Below are 13,283 nucleotides of genomic sequence, written 5' to 3'. Positions count from 1 at the left end.
AGCTCATCTCCCATGTTTACCTCCCATCACACTACGCTGTCTTTAGTTAATTATAAACAGATTTGTCTCAACAATTTTTTGTTTTATCAGTCCAATTTAATATATGAAATTATAGTCTCTTATAATAAACATTTTAGACATAGAGATTCTGTATATTTAACTTTATATATACTTCCCTTCCATTATGCATAAGTTTAGTCCAGTATATAATTCCTATAGTTATCATTATTTCCAAAAAATTATCCATACAGTTTATATGTGATTCAGTTTCGAATCTTTTTTTTGACACTACATTTAACATTTAATTTGCCTTATATTGTTCCTCCCGTTTTTCGTCTAATTTATCAGTGTGAAATAATTTACGTGTTAAATTTGTATAAATATGCCTGTTGTCTGCTCCCATTATTATTTCTGCTAGAACCAATAGATATTATTGCACTGTGTTCACAAATGCATTTAATTCATCTGTTTTGTTTTTATACCTCTAGTGTTTGTGTGGTACAAGTATAGGGTGTTAAGTTTATGGCCGCGGCCGTCCTAATATTTTTACCAAAACTTTTTTTATTACTTTTACTGGAACGAAATTGTTTGTTATTATTTTTGCGACCATTTTTATACTCACAATGAGTTACGTACATTATATCGTTGTTTGTAATACCGCCGCTTGTCTGACTACGTCACTATAGCTTGTCTGACTACTTCACTGTAGCTTGTCTGACTACTTCACTGTAGATTTGGCTGACTACGTCACTGTAGCTTGTCTGGCTACTTCACTGTAGCTTGACTGAATACGTCACTGTAGCTTGCCTGACTACGTCACTCTAGCTGGGCTGACTACGTCACTGTAGCTTACCTACGTCACTGTAGCTTGACTGAATACGTCACTGTAGCTTGTCTGGCTACTTCACTGTAGCTTGGCTGACTACGTCACTATAGCTTGCCTGACTACGTCACTGTAGCTTGTCTGACTACGTCACTGTAGCTTGTCTGACTACGTCACTGTAGATTTGTCTGACTACGTCACTGTAGCTTGACTGACTACGTCACTGTAGCTTGACTGACTGACGTCACTGTAGCTTGCCTGACTAACGTCACTGTAGCTTACCTGACTACGTCACTGTAGCTTGCCTGACTACGTCACTGTAGATTGTCTGACTACGTCACTGTAGCTTGCCTGAATACGTCACTGTAGCTTGTCTGGCTACTTCACTGTAGCTTGACTGAATACGTTACTGTAGCTTGCCTGACTACGTCACTCTATAGCTGGGCTGACTACGTCACTGTAGCTTACCTGACTACGTCACTGTAGCTTACCTGACTACGTCACTGTAACCTACCAGACCACGTCACTGTAGCTGGCCTGACTATCAGCAGTGAACATCTACTCTTCACCTTTCATATACTGAATACATGAATCAGAGACATAAACAAATTGTTGTATGTTACCTGTTGTGTGTAGGAATTGTTCCCTATAAGATAACAGTGAACTTCCTATGTAATGTTTTACACCAATCATAGCTTCCAGAGTATTTGAATCTCAATTGTTTCTGATATATTCCTGCAAAGAGTGACGTTTAACGCCGATATGCACCACCGAAGGGTGACGTTTAATGCTTATATCCTCCTGCAAAGCGTGACTTTTAACTCAGATTTGAGTCTGCTAAGAATGAGATTTAATGCTTATATATGCGCCAGCAAAGTAACTTTGAACTCTCCGGGGGTCCAAAGTAGTGTTCAGCTATTTAGAGACGTCTCATCGTGATGATAAGCTTTGAAAATACCTTCAAAAATATTTTTTGGTACTTCTCTGTGAGTCCCCAAGTGAGGCGTGTATATCTTCACCGGTAACTAATGATGTTTAACTATGCAGACGCCCCGCAGAGTGATGTTAAACAGGCAGGTTTCTGCAGAGTGATGTTTAACCTGCAGAGTAAGGAAAGATAGAGGGTGGTGAAGGCAAGATGGAGGAAGGAAGGAGAGGGGGCTGAAATGTAAGATAATTATCAGGTTAAAACGTGAAACCAATATGAGTATATAGAACTTTGAAGGGATAAGAGGACGCAGCGAAGGAACTATGCCTAATCACTTGAACCATCGGGAGTCGAACAGAGACCTGCGAGAACGTTGTTGTACATACCAATCAAAGTAGGAGTAGAAAGAGCTAATGTGAAGAGAACTTGAGAGTGTAGGTGCCATCGTTCAAAGGATAAGTGCTTGATACCTTCTTCAAAAGTGTCATCACTCACTCCAACACTATTCCCTCACTATGAAATAGAGAAGAGCGCCCCGAAAACCCTATCTTCTACTCAGACGAGTGGGCTTCCAATCTCAAAATGAAGAAACGTGAAAGTGTTCCAAATCTTCCCTGTGTGTGATAGTTGGTTTTTACTTCTCACTATCTGGCTAAGAGCCAGTGACACTGTCGTCAAGAAGGGAGAGTGATAGTTCCCCCAACAACCCAGCCCTCCCCTCTAATTTGCGTCTCTCATTCTTCACCATCAACTGGAGAGTGCCGCCATGAAGAGGGAAGAAGGGCAAAGCCATCAAGATAGGCCAGAGAGCCTCCACCACCCAAGTCCATCCCGCTGGTGTGTGGATGTGTTCCCTCACCGACAAGATGGGAGAGACTAACCTCCAAAAACCCAGCCACAGGTGGCCGGCTGATTATACTGAGATATTTGTTTTAACATTTTCTCCATCACGTCTCTTTGTTTTGTCTCTTCGTTCAACCACGTCTTCTGTTTTTTCTTGTATTTCGTCACAATATTTGAAGGGAGTAAAGCTTTGGAAAAGTGAATATATATGTGCTAAAATGAGACATAACCTTTGGTCATTTTTTAAGATGTTAGGTTAGATAAAGTTTGTTGGTAATGGTTGGACAATGTTGGTTGGTGGTTAGACATTCTTAGACAAAGGTTAATAGGAGGTGTTAAGACCTGCTAAGACTGGATTCGTAGGAAGGGGGAGGATTCAACAGAACGTTGAACACACACACACGCACACACACACATATATATATACACACATACATACACACACACACACACATACACACACACACACACCACACACACATACACACACATATATACATATATATATATATATATATATATATATATATATATATATATATATATATATATATATATATATATATATATATATATGACAATGTCAGACCACGGAGGAAAAATGAAACATGAATTTCCTTAAGTACTTTCGTATATTAATACATCTTCAGAAGGAGTCTTGACTCCTTCTGAAGATGTATTAATATACGAAAGTACTTAAGGAAATTCCTGTTTCATTTTTCCTCCGTGGTCTGACATTGTCACATTTTTAATCACGTGTTTATTTTCGTGATATACACACACACACACACACACACACATATATATATATATATATATATATATATATATATATATATATATATATATATATATATATATATATATATATATATAACTGAAAACTCACACCCCAGAAGTGACTCGAACCCATACTGCCAGGAGCAACGCAACTGGTATGTACAGGACGCTTTAATCCACTTGACCATCACGACCGGACAAAAAGGAAGTGATAGCCGAAGCTATTTGAACCACTTCCCCGCCGGCACTCGGATGGTAATCTTGGGCACAGCATTTTATATCACCTCATTCTTTGGGGCACACGTGAGGAACACAAATGCGAGCAAGCCTGAATGGTCCCCAGGACTATATGCAACTGAAAACTAGTTTTCAGTTGCATATCGTCCATATAGTTCAGTTCCAGTACAAGTGGACAAGGTAGTGGGACGGTGGAAACACTGGAGTTGACGAACACTGCTAACGCATTTGTGTCGTGCGCGAAAGAGACATTGTTGTACATAAGTGTAGAAAAAAGCTATTTATATATTTATTTATTGTGAAGGTGAATATATTGGTGAAAGGAACCGTGTCTCGTGTATCCCCCTCTTATTTATGTATTGCACTACTACCAGCCCTGGAAATCAGACTACCGACTTGGGGTCGGATACTATAAAAGACGCTATAACATCAAGAACCCCGGTTACTGGCCCATAGTGGCCGTAACAGGCGGCACTCACTCCTACCGTTTAGGCTTAATCCTATGTTTGTTGGCTTATTATATACGCTGGTGCTTAGAGATACTCCTTTTTTATTAGTTCGTATAGGAATGGTTGACTGTTATTTTCACTATTTTTATGGGTAAATCGGAGTACTGACTCTCTCTCTCTAGATGACTTTTTAAGTCAATTAGTCCATCTGGGTCTTTTATTAGGATGAATATATCATTATATATATATATATATATATATATATATATATATATATATATATATATATATATATATATATATATCGTACCTAATAGCCAGAATGCACTTCTCAGCCAACTATGCAAGGCCCGATTTGCCCAATAAGCCAAGTTTTTATGAATTAATTGTTTTTCGATTACCTAACCTACCTAACCTAACCTAACCTAACTTTTTCGGCTACCTAACCTAACCTAACCTATAAAGATAGGTTAGGTTAGGTTAGGTAGGGTTGGTTAGGTTCGGTCATATACGTTAATTTTAACTCCAATAAAAAACAATTGACCTCATACATAATGAAATGGGTAGCTTTATCATTTCATAAGAAAAAAATTAGAGAAAATATGTTAATTCAGGAAAACTTGGCTTATTAGGCAAATCGGGCCTTGCATAGTAGGCTGAGAAGTGCGTTCTGGCTACTAGGTACGACATATATATATATATATATATATATATATATATATATATATATATATATATATATATATATATATATATATATATATATATATAAATATATATATATGCGAGGTGCCTTAGAACGGGGTGATAAATTAATTACCTTTAGCAGGATTGTAAACTGTTAACTTACGAGGTAGACAAAGATGGTAAACAGATGAACTAGAGGATATTGGTAACCTGCTTTATGAAGAAGAGAAGAATGGTAAACGTTTGTGCTAGAAAGAAAGATAAACAGATGAACTAGAGGTGAATGGTAAACTGTTGAGTTAGGAATGGTTTGTAAACTCGTAAGCTAGAGAAGGATTTTAGGCCTTCAGGTTCTAGTAAATAATGGTAAACAATTGAAGAAGAAATTGAACATATACAGTTCATTAAGAAAGTGATACACTTCATAACATATTTTCAATTAAAAAAAAGGTGTAATATGTTTTTGTGTTGATGAGTATATTATAAAAAACATCACTGAAATCACAAAAAAATTTTCTTAATTCATTCCAGTCATATACAAAGACAGTGTAATTGCTTCACTTACAACGAAAGCTGATAACATCTACTCGAGTTTTTTTTAATCTTCACAAAGTGCAAGATTCACCGGAAGTTCTCATTGCAACAACAATTTTGCAAATAATTTTATTGACACAAGGCTTTCAACAAACTTAAATTCCGCGCACATTCACTACTTATTGTTAATTGAGAATATTTTATAATTTTATACATATTGATGCAGTTTCTCATTTAGGAATCATTTACTCATTTTTTTTATTAGGGGATAGTTATTCAGTAAGAGTTAAGAAGTTCTTTACTCTAGTGTTTAAAGCTTACTTATTCAAAAAACAAAAACAAAACATGGATAGATTACCTGAAGAAATGCATTCATCAATTGTTTACACATTGAATACAGAGTCTGTGATGGCATTTGTAATGGTAAATTGAACCTAGAATTTCAAGGGGTGACAACATCACAGTGACAACAACATCATCACAACATCAGTGAGACAACATCACTGAACATCATTGGGGTCATTTCACACCAACCGTCTAACAGGCACCTAACCTAACTCATTCATATATGATTAAGACTCTGACACAAAGTGGATACCTTCCTTTACCTAGTTGGTCAGAGGGTCTTCAGACATACCTCTGACCCTGACTTCCTATATAATTATACATACCAGATAATTATACATTTCTTCTAGGTTTATACATAAACCTAGAAGAAAAATTTGGTATTTTTGTAACATTTTAAAAGCGACATTTTTTGTATTAAAAGTGCTTTATATTTGGTTTCATGAACGTTTTTGAGAATTTATGAACACTGATATCAAATATGAGGCAATAACTTTTTAATGAAACATTTCCTAATGTATTTTATACAACGTTTTAGAGATAACATTTTTAAAACCTTAATGCGAATTACCTGATTATTTCAATAGTTACGTAATAATCCTTACTAGATTGAGGTTGGAGAGAGAGTGTAGAGAGACAGTAAGAGAAAGAAAAGAGTTATATGGAGAAAGAGTGACTGTGAGAGAAAGAGATAGAAGAAAGAGAAAGAAGGAGGGAGAGAGGAAGAGAGGGAGAGGGAGATATAACGGGAGACATTTACGAAGAGGGAGAGAGAGACACAAATGGAGAGAGAGAATGAGACGCATTAGAGGGAGAATAAGACAGATGAGGAGACAAGAGAGAGAGGGAGAGAGAGAGAGCGAGAGAGAGAGAGAGAGAGAGAGAGAGAGAGAGAGAGAGAGAGAGAGAGAGAGAGAGAGAGAGAGAGAGAGAGAGAGAGACAGAGAGAGAGAGAGAAAAACGAAGAGCGAGAGGCAGACAGACGGAGATGAAGAGCCGTTACGACTATATAGCTCTAAGCTCTTACAACTATATAATATTTGGAAGGGGTCAGGATAAGGATTTGGGATGGGACGGGGAAAAGAAATGGTGACCAACTACTTGGACGGTCGGGGGACTGAACCCCGACCTGCATGAAGCGAGACCGTCGCTCTACCGTCCAGCCCAAGTGGGTGGGCATGAGAAGGAGAAAGAGAGGAAAAGAGAAGGACAGAAGGAGACAGAAGGAATGGGACACAGGGAAAAAGAGGGAAAGAGAGATAAGATCAGAGAGGGAGAGGGAGATTGAGAAGGATAGGAGGAGAGAGAGAGAGGTGACAGACTGAGAGGAAGAGGTAGAGGGAGATAGAAGACACAGAAATGATAGAGACACAGAAATAGAGTGAGACAAAGAGGGATAGATAGAGAAAGAATGGAAGAGAGGGAGAATGGAAGTGAGGGAGTATGGAAGGGAGGATGTAAGTAGGGATAGTTGGAGAAAGGACGAATGGGAGGGAAGTAGAAATGGAAAATGAGAAGTTGGGACGAAAAGGGGGAAAGGAAGGGAGAATGGGAGGAGGGAAGGAGTGAGAAATGGAAGGAAGGGGAACTGGGAAGGAGAATACAAGGTGGGTGGATGTGAGGGAGAAGGAACATGAAAGAGAATATGAATTAGGTCAGTGAGAATGTGATGAAAGAGGGAATGTGAGAGAAGCAGGGGACAATGGAAGAAGTGGAGGGAGGGAATGAATGAGAGAGGGAGGGAGAGAGGGAGAGGAAGGGAGGGAGAGGAAGGGAGGGAGGGAAGGAGGGAGGGATGTAGAGAGACAGACAGACAGACCTCGGCACTGGTTAATACTCTCCACTATCAATACAAGATATTTCTGTCAGCTAATTTGTCTGTCCAAGGATTTATTACAGCCGTTTAGGACGGGTTACATGCAATATTTTATGGTGATTGTAGATCTTATGGAGAGTCTCATATGGTGATTGGTGTCTGAAGAGGAACTGGCCACTTCACTTTCGCAGAGGAACTGAAATGTTAAACGCAAAGTCCGTAGACTTTATGCTTTGTTTATATATTTGGGCTATTTTGATACATGCAAAAGAATGTTCAGATGGAAGGTTTGCATTCTAGGCACATCAGTATAGTAGAGATATGAATAGTGTAGTGGGAACCGTTACAGTGATAAGAGGTTCCCAACTGAGCCACTCTTCTACTTCCTCCTTCTCTTAACCTGCTTTCTCTATCCAACTTTTCTCTTCTTATCTTTCCCCCGCTCTCCATCTATCTCCCTCTCTAACCTCTCTTTGTTTCTTTCCTCTTCTCTCTCCTCTTTAACATCTCTCTTCTGCTCCCTCCCTTCTTGCTCCAATTCTCTCCTCACCCTTGTCATCTTCCCTTTCTACCACTCCCTCCCATTCCCCAATCTCTCAAAATTCCCCCCCCCCTCACCACTAGCACTCAAGATGAACAAAACCACAAGGGCCGTGATGACGGTTCGAAATTTTGTCCGAGAGGATTCCATACGCGCCTTAATCGACTGTGCCACGACATGGTTAGAGAGAATTGCAACTGGGAGTTCTACTGACCTCACACGGAGCCTGCAGCCTCTCCGAGACACAAACCACGGTTTTACACAATTCCCCTATGCACCCGGGCTCTGTCAACATTTCTTTTAACCATGATGTGGCACAGTCGATTAAGGCTCGTCTGGGATCCTCTCGGACGTAGGTTCGAACCCTCGTCACGGCACTTGTTGATTTGTTCATTTGATGCATCACGCTATTGTGATTTCTGTTTGTAACACTTAAGATCTTCCCTTTCAAATATTTCACTCTGTTGTCCATCTACTCCCTCTCTGCCATTCTCCACCTTCTCTCACCTATCATTTGCTTTTCCTACTCTCCACCTGCACTTATGTCTCTCTCCACCCATTCCCTCTCCACCCCTCTCACTATCCTCCCCTCTCTCTCTCTTTCTATATCTTCCATTCTCTTTCCATTTCCCTCCCCCTCCTCTCCAGGTTTCTTCACCTCTCAACCCCTCTTCCTCTCAGTCTCTCCCTCCTCTCACACACTCTTCCCCTTTCTCCTCTAATTCTCCTATAATATCTCCATTCACATCTCTCCTCTCTTGTTAACCTTCTCTTCAAACATCCTCCCGTTCTCCTTCCCTTTCATCAAACATCTATTTCTTCGCCGTTATCCATCTTTCTCTCCCTATCTCTGACTCTGTCTGCTTCTTTGTGTGTTCTTGTCCTCCTTTATCTGTCTCTCTTTTTCTTGAGTGACATGATTTCTCTGCAGGTCAAACTCTGCTTCTGTCTATATCCCTGTCTCTTTCTTATTCTGTTTGTGTCTCTCTCTGACTGTCACTGTCTTTTTTGCTGACTCTGACTCTCTCTCTCTCATGCACATATAATATAAATATTTCATATTATTGTGCTCCGCCATTGGGAGGAAGGTGTGAAATCTTAAAATTTTTAACAGCATCTCTTTGGCTTTGATAAAGTTTCGGGGCTTGATTAGGCTGTAGAAGGCTCGTCTATTTTATCCTGCTACAGGCGAAGTATTATGATTAGAAAACTTATATTAATTTTCCTGCGATCAATGCATTATACTTCCTATTACTACATGAAAGAAATTTTTAGTTTAAGTTTATTACTTTTCAAATATTATGCTGGAAGGCAGTGGCAAAATGAGTCATGGGGGTCAGTATGTGATCGTGAAGCTTCGTTCTTTCTTGGGTTATGGTGCCTCCGACCAGCTTACGTTCATCCCATACCCCAGACTCGTCACCCTGTTAAGTTGGGTGAGGTTTGCTCTAAGCATACCTGGCCTCTAAAGAGAGACAGAAAGACAAGTCGAGGAAGCCAGCATATAGTTTTATTTTACATATATAATAGAAGGGTGTAACCAGCGGAGCCTTGGGTGCCCTCAGCCCTTCCCCTTACCCCGAAGTTATCCCCCCTCTTCCCCTCACTGTTCGTCCCACCCCCATCCCACCTTTCCCCTCCCTTGTGCTTATGTAATCACCCTTTGACGCACTCCCTGTTCAGCAAGGGGTGATCTTGGGCACCAGGGGTTAGAATCGTGGTCGGGTCAAAGAGTTCTTTTATATATATATATATATATATATATATATATATATATATATATATATATATATATATATATATATATATATATATATATATATACCTAACAGCCAGAACGTCGTACTCAGCCTACTATGCAAGGCCCGATTTGCCTAATAAGCCAAATTTTCCTGAATTTATATATTTTTCAATATTTTTTTCTTATGAACTGATAAAGCTATCCATTTCATTATGTATCAGTTATTTTTTTTTAAATTTGAGTTAAAACTAACGTAGATACATGACCGAACCTAACCAACCCTACCTAATCTAACCTAACCTATCTTAACCTAGCCTAAACTAACACAATTAAGTCAATAATTTATGTTCTTAATATAATATAATAATTATAATTCAAGTAAACTTATTTTAAACACTTTATTGAAAATAAAGAAAATCACTAGGCCTATGAGGCAATTCGGGCCTTGCCCAGTAGGCTGAGAAGTGTGTTCTGGCTACTAGGTACGACATATATATATATATATATATATATATATATATATATATGTCGTACCTAGTAGCCAGAACGCACTTCTCAGCCTACTATGCAAGGCCCGATTTGCCTAATAAGCCAAGTTTTCATGAATTAATATATTTTCTCTATTTTTTTTCTTATGAAAAGATAAAGCTACTCATTTCATTATGTATGAGGTAAATTTTTTTTTATTGGAGTTAAAATTAACGTAGATATATGACCGAACCTAACCAACCCTACCTAACCTAACCTAACCTATCTTTATAGGTTAGGTTAGGTTAGGTAGCCGAAAAAGTTAGGTTAGGTTAGGTTAGGTAGGTTAGGTAGTCGAAAAACAATTAATTCATGAAAACTTGGCTTATTAGGCAAATCGGGCCTTGCATAGTAGGCTGAGAAGTGCGTTCTGGCTATTAGGTACGACATATATATATATATATATATATATATATATATATATATATATATTATAAAGTTTAGGAAAACATGGCTTGTTAGGCAAATCGGCCCTTGCAAAGTAGGCCAAGACGTGCTTACTATGTATGTAGTATGTATGTATGTATATATATATATATATATATATATATATATATATATATATATATATATATATATATATATATATATATATATATATGTGTGTGTGTGTGTGTGTGTGCGTGTGTGTGTGCGTGCGTGTGTGTGCGTGTGTGTGTGTGTGTGTGTGCGTGTGTGTGTGTGTGTGTGCGTATGTGTGTGTGTGTGTGTGTGTGTGTGTGTGTGTGTGTGTGTTTACACTCACACACACATATGCATATATATGATCATTAATATGATAAACTGTTAAATCAGAAAGCTCTTAAAATTGTGAAGAAATACGAGCATGAATAACTGAAATTAGTTTAGAGTACATGTTGAAACATATTCTAAATGCCTGTGATATACATTCAAGAGAATTTGACAGTGATGACAAGCGTTAGTGAGCAACAAACGCAGTTATTGTCACGCTGGCCAGTAAGCACGAGCCGCCGACGGCTGGCGCCACCTACACTTTCAAATAACACAATATGCCAATGTTGTTACTACTGTACCTACCTGTGTTAGGTCCTGGTCATGGCAGGTGGCGCCCCACCATATGCCACCTCCTTAATGCCTCAACTTCACTCTTCTTATCCGGTGGATTAAGATATATGTCTTAGGCTTCTACACGCTGGCGGGTGGATTACTAATGTTTGTGACACAAAAGGTCTATGTTTATAGATTTGTTAATGGATACATGTACAAGTTTCTTAATAGTTATTTTTTTCGATTATTTTGGGTATCTCGATGTGCTTGTTTCTTCTATGACAAAAACTCGAGTATGTTATTCAGTCAGAAATTATTAAGTTAATCCATAATATTATTTAAAACTCGGTTCCCACAACACATTCCTATAAAGGAATATGTATATATATATATTTATATATATATATATATATATAAATAAATGTGTGTATATCACGAAAATAAACACGTGATTAAGAATGTGACAATGTCAGACCACGAAGGAAAAATAGACCTTCTGAAGATGTATTTAATATACGAAAGTACTTAAGGAAATTTCCTGTTTCATTTTTCCTTCGTGGTCTGACATTGTCATATAAATAAATATATAATATATATATATAAATAAATATATATGAATATATATATATATACGTATGTATATATATATATATATATATATATATATATATATATATATATATATATATATATATATATATGTATGTATATATATATATATATATATATATATATATATATATATATATATATATATATATATGTATGTATGTATGTGTGTGTGTGTGTGAGTGTGTGTGTGTGTACGCTTGTCTGTGTGTATATATATATATACATATATACTCACATAGATAGACGTTCATAAGTTCACTAAAGAAAAAAACACATTTCTTGCTAATTAAAATGACGCCATCGTTAGCACCAATAACAGATTCCATTCCTCTTCCACTTCACATATTGGTAAGCACATCTTCCACCAGATACATCTTGAGCCACATACTCTACGACTGAGCACTTTACTGCACACGCTGAAGTTTCTGAGAAGACACAGGCAGTAGCGAGTAATAGTGGCACTTGAGGACAACAAAAGACGATTTAAAAATAACGTTGAGAGAGGGGATGGAAAACGGAAGGACCGGCGACAGGACGTCTGACCCTCCCTGGAACGCGGACGAGACTGTGGGATGCTGAGAGTTGGGAGTGCCAGGCTGGGGAGTATACTGACGGCCCCCCTCTCTGGGGGTGGGATTCTACGCGGCGGCGAACGGGTACACACACACTCTCTCTCTCTCTCTCTCTCTCTCTCTCTCTCTCTCTCTCTCTCTCTCTCTCTCTCTCTCTCTCTCTCTCTCTCTCATCCTCTCTCTCTCTCTCTCTCTCTCTCTCTCTGTCTCTCTCTCTTTCTTTATAAACTAGGAACAAAGATCATTAGGAAGCGTGCTCATGCTCATCATAAAACTGCAAGCTAGGGACTATCCTACATTACCTCATCTAAAGTGTGACTTCAGCAACTCGTTTGTCAGTTGAGCTTATTCACTGTTTCCATTAGAAATAAACTTCACTAAGTGTAGAGTTGAAATAATGTTAGTAAGAGGATGACGATGGCTCTATCAGTGTGCTATAGTGTCTCTGTATAGTAAAGAGGGATTGGTTATTCGTGTATCTATGTGCTGAGCGAACATGTTTGAAATGTTAGTCGGCCAATGAATGAATAATCTCTGTGTTGCGGATGCCAGCTTATGATCCATAATGTTTAGAACTAGATATATCGAATGTGTTTATTGACGAATAGGAAAATTGAACAAGATTAATTGAACAAAATAAATTAAATCAAGATAATTTGCCTCATTTAAATTCCTGAACTCCCTAATTGTGCAAAACAAGTGTATAGAATGCATAAAACAATAAAACCTTGAAGAATGTTAAAAACAAAATTAGCAACAAGAATAACTCTCATTTTGAATGTTGGCAGCCCGCTCAGTAAGACACAACAGCCTACAGCTGGGGGAAGCGTGGAGCCTCG

General features: G+C 38.2%; 1 protein-coding gene across 8 annotated transcripts in view; it reads right to left on the bottom strand.

The window, feature by feature from the left end:
- LOC123751257 (uncharacterized) overlaps nt 1–12,426 on the bottom strand; it is a 268,667-nt gene extending 256,241 nt beyond the window's left edge. For 6 of the 8 annotated variants that reach the window (XM_069332835.1, XM_069332852.1, XM_069332857.1 and 3 more), the window contains exons 1-2: nt 12,108–12,426; nt 11,291–11,625 (exon numbers count right to left, since the gene is read on the bottom strand). The gene's annotated coding sequence lies outside the window, so the exon portion shown is untranslated. The remainder of the gene's footprint in view (nt 1–11,290; nt 11,626–12,107) is intronic. The other 2 variants (XM_069332839.1, XM_069332845.1) reach the window with 2 other exon arrangements.
- Between the last annotated feature and the right edge of the window lie 857 nt (nt 12,427–13,283).

The sequence above is a fragment of the Procambarus clarkii genome, chromosome 4 (assembly GCF_040958095.1).
Source record: "Procambarus clarkii isolate CNS0578487 chromosome 4, FALCON_Pclarkii_2.0, whole genome shotgun sequence".
Classification (NCBI taxonomy): domain Eukaryota; kingdom Metazoa; phylum Arthropoda; class Malacostraca; order Decapoda; family Cambaridae; genus Procambarus; species Procambarus clarkii.
This window is presented reverse-complemented; position numbering and strand designations above follow the sequence as displayed.